This window comes from Notamacropus eugenii, chromosome 3, assembly GCF_028372415.1.
Source record: "Notamacropus eugenii isolate mMacEug1 chromosome 3, mMacEug1.pri_v2, whole genome shotgun sequence".
Lineage (NCBI taxonomy): Eukaryota > Metazoa > Chordata > Mammalia > Diprotodontia > Macropodidae > Notamacropus > Notamacropus eugenii.
In genome coordinates this window covers 283,866,012-283,878,830 of record NC_092874.1, presented here as the reverse complement: position 1 = coordinate 283,878,830, position 12,819 = coordinate 283,866,012, and the positions used below count along the sequence as shown (strand labels likewise).

At 43.1% G+C, this 12,819-nt stretch overlaps 1 protein-coding gene across 8 annotated transcripts in view; it reads right to left on the bottom strand.

Moving 5' to 3' along the window:
- The window catches only part of ANO4 (anoctamin 4), a 415,424-nt gene that overhangs the window by 88,453 nt on the left and 314,152 nt on the right, over positions 1 to 12,819 (bottom strand). The window lies entirely within an intron of this gene.

Genomic DNA, 12,819 nt, shown 5'->3' with positions numbered 1-12,819 from the left:
TGAACAGAAACCCAGCTCCAGCAAAAACTCCAGCTGCAGACTGCATAATTTGCTTAATTTCCATAACAACCTCAAACTTTCTTGAACTCATCTGGGTCTCCCCCGACAGTGCAAATCGATGAAAACAGCCAGCATCCTTTTGGAGGCCAATAAAGAATGAAGAAAAATAATAAAACAAGTGTTTGGAGATAGTTTGCAGTCACTGGGGGCAGAAAAACGAAACATTCAATCTGATCTAAATGAACCCCAACCTCCCTCTCCTTTCCTGCGGGATTTCTCTAAAGCCCTGAGATCAATAAAAATAAACACAGGCTGAAGAGGCGAGATTGCCAAATGCATCTGCTAGATGATTCGATTGATCCTAGGTACCTGCTTTGGGTGTTTACAAACTTAAATGCGAACACTTTACTGATGGGTCCAGCAAAAATTTGCCTTTAATGTGTGAAGGATCCTTGGCTTAAAATGAATAGATTTGTGATCAGGAGAGGCAGGGGAAAGAACTCTGCCCAGGTTTGGATCAGAACACAAGGTTCAAATCCTGCCTGCAACACTCTCTGTGTGGCCTTGGGCAAATCACTAGATTTCCCTCATCTCAGTTTTCTCAAATGTAAAATAAAGGGGTTGGACCAGAAGACTTCAAAGGCCCCTTCTGGCTCTAAATCCGTGATTCTAGGATTTTCAAATGAACACTTGTCTCTAGTGTACCCCTCTCTCCATTTCCCTTTCATTCCACCTAAACTCTTCAAAGCACTGTGCAGCTGTCATGAAGTTCTGAAGTTAAACAGTCTGTCTTCTATTGACTCCTGTCCTCAGGCAGAACCCACGTCCCATCTTCATACCCATCAAAGCTTCCCTTCCCCTTGGTACACACTTCCCCAAATTGAGGCATCTATGCCTGTGATTCAGTTTGTTTGTTTGTATTAAGTCATGAGTGGCTAAGTGCATTACTCTTTTTAGATATCCCCATTCTTCTGTCTGCTGAATCAAAAGATCATAGACTTAGACCTGCAATGGGTCTCGGAATTCATAGACTCCATCTCTCTTATTTTACAGAAGAAGAAACTGAGACCCAGAGACATAACCAGATACATACTAACATATTTCACCCAGTTAATCTGTAATACAAATGTCAGTTCTGCCCCTGATATAAAGTTTGCAGTATTCCTCCCCCACAGAAACACACAGAGAAAGTCAGCTATTGCTATCTAATGAGTAGAGAGTCCAGCTCAGCTGGATCTGGGTTGAGTCCCACCTTGGACACAAAACTGTTGTCTCATACTCTCTGGGTTGTTGGTTAGACTCTCACTACCCTAGGCAACCCTCTAAGCCTGCTGTGGGGTAAATGCCAACCTACCCTGACAGAGGGCAGGTCTCTTCCACATTGGCAGGTCTCTATACCAATGACAGGTCCCCTCCAATATGGTTACACTTCCTGACTTGTTGGTAACTGCAGTAAGAATGTTCTAAGGTGCACTGCTCTTTCTTTTCCTTCTCATCTTTCTTTCTTCTCCTCCCCTCTCCCTCTCCTTTATCTCTCTTTCTCAACTCCATGGTGTTTGTCATTCTGATGACTTCTCAGATGCATCTCAGCATCTGTGATCTCATTGTTGTGTTAGCAGCATTCTCTCCAATGGGACAGATTGTATAATGAAGCTAAGCCATCCTCCAGTTTCTCCATTGGAGACTTACCCAGTGTGATGAGCCCTGTCCGTGGTCCTGTTAAGACTTCCAGGGCAGCCCTGCAATATACCTAGGCTGTGGACTCTGTCCCTTGCTCTTCCTGTCCAAAGGGAAACTCTCCTTTTTTCTGTCCATATATGTCTGAGATAACGTCATCAACCCCACCTTCGACCTGGTGATTTGCTAGAGAGAGGCAGCATAGAGTCAGTAATAACTGGGTTCTAATCCTGCATTCAACAGAATTGTAGCATCATAGACTTAGAGCATGCCAGCAGAAACGGCTGCCTTTTTAATTCAATGTGTTTTATTTTATGCATTTAACAACATTATTCAGAGAAGAGTTCATTGGCTTCACTAGACTGCTGAAGGGTTCCACGGCACAAAACATCTAAGAACACATGTTCTCGTCTAGCCCCCTCATTTTACAAATGAAGAAATTGAGGCTTACAGAGGTTAAATGACTTGTCCAAAGGTGCATAGTAGTGAGTAAGATAGGTAGAATTTAAATGCTAATTCTCTGATTCCAGATCCAAGGCTCTTCCTGCTATCCCACATTGCCGCTCTGACTTACTACCTATTTGACTATCAACAAGTCAGTCAACTGCTCATTTTCAATTTTCTCATCTGTAAAATGGGAAAACTAGTAGCACCTCATTCACATGGTTGTCAAGGGGACTAAATGAGGCAATCTATGTAGAAAGTTTCGCAAACTTTAAAGGGAATTATGGAAATGTGACTGCTCCTACTGATGGCCCACATGAGGCTTTGCAATTCCTTTGGGCTCTCCTGCCATTTTGTTTCTTCTGAGGTCCTGGTAATTCCACAATTTGTAGCCTTATAGCCCAATATCAGTGAAAGGATGTATGAATGAAATAGCATTTATTAGGAACTTACTACGTGCCACACACATGGTTTAAAAGACGAGCTATTTCAGCAGTGAGCAAATGGGAACAATGGAACTCTGGGCAGTTTCCCAAATGTGACCTGGCTTGATTTCTTCTGCCTATTTAATTCTGGGCTCATGTTTCAGTCCATCTGTGGTGCCTATCAGAAGTCCACAGATTGATAAGCACAATGAGACAATTGAGAAGGATTTTGATGGAGGATTTATAATTAGGTTGGGGAAAAAGCCTGCATTGCCTTTTGGAAATTGTAGATCCCGAGTCTCTATCTTGAACAAAGACATCTTTTTAGTGCCAGTAATTTTGTGGTAATGGTGGACAGATGCTCTTCATAGAACACCAGGTTCTCTGAAAAATTCAAGTTGAGGGTCACCCAAAGGATGACAGAGAAGAGAATGGTGGGCATGAGCACAGCAAAGGAGGAATTATTTAGAAATGGTTTGGAGGAGGATGTCTTTGGAGAAATGTCTACCTGGAAAAAATGATGGGCTGGCCACATTATCAAGAACAAAGGACAACCACTGGACAGCCTGCACCCTCTACTGGTAATTATATAAAATGCAGAAAGTACAAGGAAGACCCCCAACATGTTGGGAGGGTCCAAAGTGACAAATTTATGGGAGGATATGGATAAGATTTGGTAGGTCTCTGCCTGGGTAGAGAGTCAATTAGAAGAGGGAGTTCATACTTTGAAATCAGGGATCTACTGGAGTATCAGAGCCAAGAACAGGGGAGGAGAGGAAGGGGGAGGGAACAGGAAAGAAAGAGAGATGGAGAGGCACCACGGTGCAGTGGAAAAAAAGCAGACCTTAGAACCTGAAACACCTGGTACACACTGACTGTGTGACAGTGGGCAAGTCATTTAACCTCTCAGCATTCCTAGAAACTCTCTCAGAATACATGTTGCAGAAGAGATGGCAAAGTGCATGAGTAGGGAGAATTTCCTCACTTGGGAGTTCCCTATACCAGTGAAATGTGAAGCAATATGTAAGCATATATAAAATTCAGCATCGGATCTGTTTGGAAAAGTTGGCCTTACAGAAAACATTTAAACATGTATACATATGTAATGTCTGGGATACATACACATGCATTCACACACCTTCAGCTTCAATTAGAATTTAGATCTACTTTTCCACAAATAGATTTAATGTATTTCTATATATTGTATTGATATGTATATATGCATATATAATATTTATATATAGAGTACACATATACATGTACATATACAAATTCTCATATTGTGTGTATACTACATATATACACACATGTATACATATATACGTGTGTGTGTATAATTCTCCTGAACCAGTGCTGGGAACTTCCAGTGAGAAAACCCCGTCTAGAAAAGATCAGCAATTGTTAGTCAGACAGAAAAAGCCAATCCTTTTACTCCTCTTTAATTGAGACTATCTTATTCCCCACAGACACAACTCCAAACCTTTTCTTGTCACCTCAAAGCACCCACAACTCCCCCATTCTCTCTCTCAGCTGAGGGTTTCATTTCACACTTTGTTAAGACCAGAAAGACCATTCAGGGTGAGCCCCCTTCTCCTTCCTTCCCTAGATGTCAGAATCTCATCATCATCCCTTCTCTTTGTCTTAACTCCAGTCTCTGAAGAAGTAGGTGTTCTTGCCAAAGTCAACCTCTCTATCATCCCCCATTCTCTCCCTCCCCCCAATCCATCCCCACCATGTTTTTCATCCAGTCATCCCATCAATCAATACTCCTGTCTCCCATTTCCTTCTTTTCTCCCTATAGGCTAACCCAAGTTTCCCCCATTCTGAAAAAACCCTCATTCAATCCCACCATTCACTCAAGCCATCATTTTGTATCACTCCTCTCTCTCTCTGCTAAGCTCCTAAGAAAATCAGACTACACTCAAGGCAATCCCTTCCTCACTTCTTTCTTGGTTACTGACCTCACTCAGCTGAACCTGCTCTCTCCAGAGTCACCAATCTCTTAGTCACCAAATCTCTTCTCAAGCCTCTTCCTTCTCAGCCTTCCCTTAACATCTGACATTGTCGAATACCTTTCCCTCCTATCCTGGAGGATACTCTGTCCCTTCTGCACTTCTGTCACCCCATTCTCTCTTGGTTCTCCTCCCTCCTACCTGAATGCCTGCTCCTTCCCAGTCTAATTAGCCATTCCATCCTCCAAGCACTGCCCTTTACATATGAGTCCATCCCAAGGTTTGTCCTACTTCCTCTCTTCTTCTCTTTTCATTCTCTCATTTGTTGTCAACCTTCCGGCAGATAAATCCTAAATCTACCTATTCAGCCTTAGCCTTGCACCCAAGTCTCTTTATCTCCATTTGACAACTTGGATGTTTCAAGCTGAATGCCCCACAGGTATCTCAAACTCAACATATCCAAAAGTCGAGTTCATTATGTCTTCCCACAAACCCATCTCTTTTCTAAGTCTATATATTTTGAAGGTATCACTATCCTTCTAGTCAGTCACCCAGGTTCACAGTGGTGGTGCCTATCTTGACTCTTTACCCTCTCCAATCCATGTAACCAATTGGTTGCCGAATCTTCTCATGTCTATCTCCGGCATATCTCTTCCATATGACCTCATACAGACACCTTCTTAGTTTAGACCCCCATGACTTCTCTCCCAGGGCTACTGCAACGGGCTCCTAACTGGTCTCTCTTCTTCCAGTCACTCCCCCACTCTCATCCTTCCTGAGTGATTTTCTTAAAGAATGATTCTGGTGACATCATCCTTCTATTTGCTCATGGTCATTCAACTCGTGTCAAACAGAGTTATATCTGATAATGTTTCTGTCTCTTTGTCTATCTCTCTGTCCTTTCCTTCCTCCTTCTCCTTCCCTTTTGCTCCCCTTTTCCCCTTCTTTCTCTCTGTGCATGTCTTTGTATGGATATATATCTGTGTATATACACACATAAAGACATATATGTGCCTGTGTGTCTCTATCTTAATATAAGTGGCAACTAGGTGATACAGTGGACAGAGTGCCACCCCTGGAGTCAAGAAAATCTGATTTAGACTCTGGCTTCAGGCACTTATTAGCTGTGTGACCTTGGGCAAGTCACTTAGCCCTGTTTACTTTAGTATTCTTATCTGTCAAATGTGCTGGAGAAGAATGTGGCAAACCTCTCCAGTATCTTTGCCGAGAAAATCCCAAATGGAGTCATGGAGAGTCAGACACAACTGAAACAACTGCACAACAGCATCTTAATATAGATGGGAAGCAATATGGTGCACACAATCTACCGAAAGCTCTTCTTAGAGCTTAGAGAACCTGGGCATGTGATCCTTAGTGCCCAGACCAGATCATATTTGGGAAATTGCCCAGGATTTCAAATATCCCAACAAGTAGCTTTACTCCTCAGTACCCTGGGCATCTAGGTGACAGAAAGGACAGAGAACTGAACTGGAAGACCTGTGACTGAATCCTTCCTTAGGTACTGATTATTTGTGTGACCTTATTTAATCATCTAACCTCTGTTTGCCTCAGTTTCCTTACCTGCAAAAGTGGGATGATAATAGCACTTACCTCACAGGTGAGGGTCACATGAGATCACATACATAAAGCATCTTGCAAACTGCAAGTGCTGTGTGAATATTAGCTGTTGCCATTGTTAAATAACTTTCTAAGTCTGTAAGTTGCAGAAAAGGTGTCAACATGAATTTTTACAGTTTCCTTATCTGCAAGTCCCCCATATATATCAATGAAATACCAAGACTAGTCCCAATCCCTATCTTATCCTATGGTAATCCCACAGACAGTAGGTACTATATAAATGCTCCATTGCTTGGTGAATTCAACTCCAAGCAGAAAAAGAAGTAGGCTCCTCATTCCATAAACCATAAGGCTTAACAGGTCAATGACTTGGGTGCTGCACTTGTGTTCCTGAAAGATTTCTAGTAACTGGGGTGGATTCTACAAGGAGCATTTGCAGCAAAATCCAGCCTAAAGCTACAGAAGATGTGAAGACTTGGCATTGTCACAAATTGCATTGGTAACGGGAAATACAAACATCTAGGACATTTCAGGTACAGCGAGAGAAGTGTGTCTATGTTCTCGTGTACAAAATATTTGACATAATTACTTTAATTCTAAAAGATATATGACTTCATCCAAGTGAGTTCCCCATTCATCAACACACATTCCTCCTTGATTAGATTCTAGGGACAAAATAGTTCATCACCTGTGAGGGGATCATCCCACCAGTAATGGACATCTCTGATCCTGGCTAATCTGGTTGGGACTCAAGGGATCAGGGCACAGAGTCTATTTCTAACAGCTAATAAACCTCCCTAGGTTGTGGATTGTTTGTTAGTAAAATGCCTGGGCTAAATGGCCTCTGATGTCCCTTCTAGTTCTGAATCTATGATCCTTTCTGAATGAATGGATCTATACACCAAGCCGTGTGGTTTGGGAAGACCTGCTCAAGTTGGGGAAATGCTGACATATACTTTGGCAGCCTAAGATCCCCTCCGTGTGATGGCAAAGAAGTACAGTAGGATCTCCATGGAGGAAGAGAAGACAGTCTTTGGCAGGGGTTGCAATACACACCTATAGCATTCCTGTTTCTGACATTTCCATTAAGGAGCCTCCAGTCTTCAAAAAAGGTTCCCAACTCTTTGCTTTGCCTTTTGGACCATTTTCCACAGAAAGGAAAGAAATAAATAAAAAGATGGCCCAACGGAAAGGCGAGAGGCTAATACAAAGCTGGAGCATTGCAAATGTGAGAGGCACAAGAGATCTGTCTGTCATTAGCACAACGGTTTCCTTGGATGGTAATTCAGCATTGATGTAATTCTTGGGAAAAGACAGAGTAGCTGTCTCGAGGGTCACACACCACTCTGACATTTGCTTCCTTTGGCCTATTTGAAGAAAAAGCACCTATCATGGGATTTGCTCTAAGTAATCACTGTCCCAATGACATTTCCAATATGAAGGGCAAGTCATAATATAATCAGAAAAACAGTAGAGAACAGGAAAGGCAAATGGAGAATAAGTGGATTCTTAAAACAGACCAGTTGCTGGGATTGATTCTAAAAAGATATGTTTAGCCTAAGTCCCTGCCCCTGTGGTAAGGGTGCTAATGTCATTATGTTCATCCCAATTTCATCCACTTTGAATGCAGGCATACCAGACTCTGTTGACAACTCAAGCAAAGCATTTCTAATTATCCTCATAAAACAGAATATTTATCACTGATGGCATATTTCCAATGCTTTTGTATTAACTTCAAACAGTAGGAGAAGCAGAATGGCATAAGGATTATGGAGTCAGACTCAGAATCAGGAAGACCTGAATTTAAATCTCACCTTTGACACTCACTGACTACGTGAGTCTGGTCTGATACCAACCAACCAACCAATTACATCTGGGAGGAACCATTTAGTACAATGAGCTCAATCACTTGACAGGAAGCAAGGCAATGTGGATAGGGATATGTCCTAGGGGTCCTTGAGTTACAGTCCCACTGCTGGCACATGGATAGGCTGTGTGATGTTGGGCATACTCTCTGGAGCAAGTAACTCTCAGTGCCCTCAGGCTCTCTAAGATGCTAAATTGCAGGACTGGAATCAATTTGAATTAATAGGGAGTTTTCTTGCCAGGATATCTCCACACTGATGAAATAACATATACTGCTGCCTCTTTTCCCTGTCTCCTACCACATGCATGAAGCTCAATTAATTGAAGGTCATCAATGACTCCCTCAGTAGCCATAACCATCTGCTTTCCTTAGATTTTCTCACCCAAGGTTGCTCTAAGGATCAAATGAGATGAGATCTATAAAGTGCTTAGCATGTGCTTGGTACATAGTAGGTACTTAACTAAAGCTTGTTTTCTTCCTTCTTTCTCCATGTATAACAGCATGAATAGCTAGCATAGACATAGCACTTTGCATGTATTATCTCATTTTGTCTTCACAACAACCCTGGGAGGGAGGTACAATTTTTATGTCCATTTTACAGATGAAACTGACTCTATGCCTGCCAATCCAGAGCTGTAAAGGATAAGACCCTAAGTCTTATCCAATTCCTGCTTTTTGTAGATAAGAAATGAAGCCCAAAGAGTTTGGATGACTCGGTCAAAGTCACCATCAATGGTATTTAAGGGAGGCTCTTGGCCACAGAGGTTCTCAAATAAAAGACTAAGTTTGGGGAGTTTATTTGGTTGGCAATAGGGAGCCATTTAAGGCTGTGGAGCAGAGGAATAAGATGATGAGATCCACATAAAGAATGCTGATGTCATGAAGGATGTATCAGAGAGCCAAAAGACCAGTCCTGTAGTTCAGATGGGTAAGAATGGAGGTTTACATTAGGATAATGGCAGTAGAAATAAAGGAGAAAGGGCAGAAGAAATTTTTCAGTGGTCGAATCAACATGATTTAATTGTAGGAAGTGAAGATGAACTGGCTACTGTAATCCAATCTCTGAGAACTCAGGCCTCTCTCTTCCTCATGGCCTATGTCATACTGCCTCTTCTTTCATTCAGAGGCCATACTCCTTTCCTCAATGGAAGACTGGACTCAGGAGAACAACCTCTGAGGTCCCTCCTAGCTCCAGAGTTAGGAGCCTGTGACCATCACACATATTTTGAGACTTTCTATATTTAGAGGAAGTCGCAGAAAACTGCGCAGATTTGGGGGAGAGAGTTCCAGGAATGCTGTAAATCATATCATTCGCTACTGATGGAGAAAGAGACTCTGAAATAATGACTCCAGCGAAAGAAATGGGGAGGGGGAAGCAATTTCCCCATCCATGTATCAGCTACATTTCCTGGGCAGTACAATAGAGCTTCAGAACACATGGGATTCAAGTGAGACACCAGGCAGCAGTCTGCATGGTAATCAGAATCAAGAAGATTTAATAGCAACCATCATTACTAGTCTCAGAAATCTCAAGATTAGCAACTGAGACATGACCAGACTTTAAATGAAGAGACATAAAAATTTCGGTTTTCTTGCCAGCTTTTTTTTCCTTTAGAAAAATTCTCCCAGTCCTTGATCTCGAAGTTAAAAATTAAGCCTTCCTTGACTTCCACCGCCAGCTCCTGGAGACTTAACTAAGCTGAAGCAACAAGTACATTGGCCCAGGGCACCAAATTTAGTGGGTCTAACACTATGTATAGTCCTTTGGCCCTTACTCTGCTTCCCAGTTATGGCAGCTGTGGACTCAAAATAGCGTATCTTGTCTTTCTACTAAGAGGGTAGTGTCCTGGTTGCCTTAACCTCAACTGAGTCAGCTTGCCTCCCTCCCTCTCTCTCTCCCTTCCTTCTATGCTTGTTAAATTGACCTAACAAGCCTACTAATCATAGCATTTTAGAAGCTGTATTAGTAGCATCTATCATTATCCATCTTATAACTTACTGCAGATGGGGCAGCTAGGTGGTACAGTGGGTAGAGCACCAGTGCAGGAGTCAGGAGGACCTGAGTTCAAATCTCACCTCAGATACTTGACACTCACTAGCTGTGTGACCTTGGGCAAGTCACTTAACCCCAATTGCCTCATCCTGAGTCATCTCCAGTCATCCTGATGAATATCTGGTCCCTGGATTCAGATGGCTCTGAAGGAGAAGTGAGATTGGTGACCTGCACAGCCCTCCTTCACTCAGAAAAACAAAGTCAAGTGCAAGTCATGTCATTATTTCTCTGATGGCATAGTCTTCTTCAGCAACGAAGGACGAACACACACATACACATATACACACTTTCTTTCTCCCTTCATTTCTTTTCTTTCTATACACACATATCTATATACACATAAATACATGTATATATGTGCATGTATGTGTGTGTATATGTATATATATATATATATATATATATATATATATATATATCTTTAATTTCCTTGCCCATGTTATCAAAATTCTTGGATATATTCTGCTTCCACCTGACTAGGATTTTGATTGGTGTCTGGTAGAGTTTTTTTAGTGACCCATTTGAACCTTCAAGGAGTCATTTCTCTCCCAGCCTGTGGCAGGGGCCGCCTCCACTGCATTCCCTTCCACTGGTGTCTTGTGAGCATGTCAGGTTGTGACGCACGCTGTCTGCTCTCTGACTTTCTCCTCCCCATTTATCCCTGTGTTATCTTCCCGAGTGTCTAACTGACTTTCTATTCCCCATGAGGTTAATGTGAGCAGCCTCTTGCTTCCTTTGATCCTGAATTATTCATCCCAGAGAAGGGACGGGATTGGATCATCTGTCACTTGCAGCCTACTGACTCCTCCAGTCAATCTTTGCTGCTGGTACCGTCTCTACCTCTGAAGCAAAAGTATCAGGGAGTCTTGGGGCCTCAGTGAAGGGGGAGGCTGTGCCCAAAGGGGCACACAGGGCTTCCTTGACTTAGTCCAGGTTTGGAGAAGAGATTTTTCCCTGGTTGTTCATCCTCTCTGGCAGATTTTCCATTCACACTTCCTACCCTGCCAGGACCCTGAAGCATCTTCTTATCTCAGAAGCTGCAGAGTTTGTCCTCTTTCCCACTCTTCCTAGGCTCAGTTACAGGATTTACAGTTCAGAAAAGATCTCTGAGCCAACGAGTTGAACCCCTTCATTTTATAGATGAGGAAACTGAGCCAAGAGAGATGAAGAGAAGTCCCTACAGCTAATAAGAGTCTGAGACAGGATTCGAATCAGGTCTAAGCACACAGCTCTATCCACTATGCCCACGTACCACCATTTTTCTTCACAACACACCAACGGTGGCTACATTTTGCTCAGGCCCAGGATGTCCAATGGGCTCATCCAATTCTTTCTGGCTATGCTCTATTTGCCCCTATTTTCTGTTATTTAAACTGGTTCTCACCCAATAACCAGCACAGGGCTTTACTCATGGTAGACATTTACTCAAATCAACAAACATTTATTAGGTACCAACTGTGTAGCAAGCATTGTGCTACACCCAGGAGATACAAAGATTTTCTTCCTTCAAGGAATCAGCTTCCTCCTGGGGTGGGGAGGGAGAAAGTTGGACAAATATCCAAGATAATACAAGGTAGGTAAGTCAAGAGGGGAGAAATCACCAGGTACTGGGGCTCAGCATAAGCTTGACACAGTGAGCATCACCACCAGAGCTTCCTGAACTGAGCCTTGAAGGAACATAAAGGTTCTGAGGAGCAAGAGTGCTCCAGACATGGGAAGCAGCTTGTGGGAGAGGCTAGAGACAGGAGGGAATACTGTGTTCTAGCGCATATAAGGGAGACTTGGGAAACAGGTTGTGGGGCAAATGGGAGCCAGATGATGGAAGAACACAAACAGCAGGCTGAGGAAGACAATGGACTGTAGGATCTTAGCAGGTGAGTTGAAGGAGCTCTCATTTTCAGAGAGGGAAACTGAGGCCAAGGGAGCATAAGCAATTCAGGATTATAGACCTGGACCTAGACAGGACCTCAGAGGCTGTCTACACTAATCCTTATTTTACTGAGGAGGAAACGGCGGCCCAGAGAGAGGAAGCAACTTAGGATCCTAGACCTGGTACTGGAAAAGACCTTGGAGGCCACTGAAGCCAACCCCTTAATTTACAGATGAGGAAACCAAGGGTCAGAAGGAAGAACTGCTTTAAGATTATAGACCTAGATGAGGGCTTCTTAACCCATCTTGTGTTATGGTTCCCGTTGGCAGAGTCTGGTGAAGCCTAGTTTTAACCAACTCCCTCATTTTACAGATGAGGAAACAGGCTCAGAGAGGTAAAAGACTTGCCCAAGTCACCTGGGTAATAAGGGAACTGGGGCTCAGAGAGAACAATCATTTGAGGACCTCGGATCTAGAGTGAGATGGGCCTTCAAAGGCTGTCTGGTCAAACCACCTCATTTTACTTTGGAAGAAACTGATACTTTTAATTTCAGCAACTCGCCACATTGGCAGAATTTGAGCCCAAGTCCTCTGACTCCAGAGCATACTCTTCTGACAGGGCTGCACTGCCTCAGGATTCTGCTAGAATCCTTCTCTCTGGATATAGGAAAGTTAAAGATTCAGTGCTCAGTAGTTCTAGCTAATCAAAAGCTAGCCTCCCAAGTGTGGTGTGAATACCTGCAGTCCCTGATAACTGAGGAGGAAGTGACTGAGGCAGGCGGGTCACTTGAGCTTGAGAGTTCTAAGCAGCAGGAGGGTAAGCTTTTTGGGTGTCCCATCAAGTCCCACACCAATATGGAGAGCCTCTAGGAGCAGGAGGTCAGCCTAAGAAGGGCTGAATAGACCCTAGTCAGAAAGAGAGCAGGCCAAGGCTCCCCAAATGGTCAATGGTAG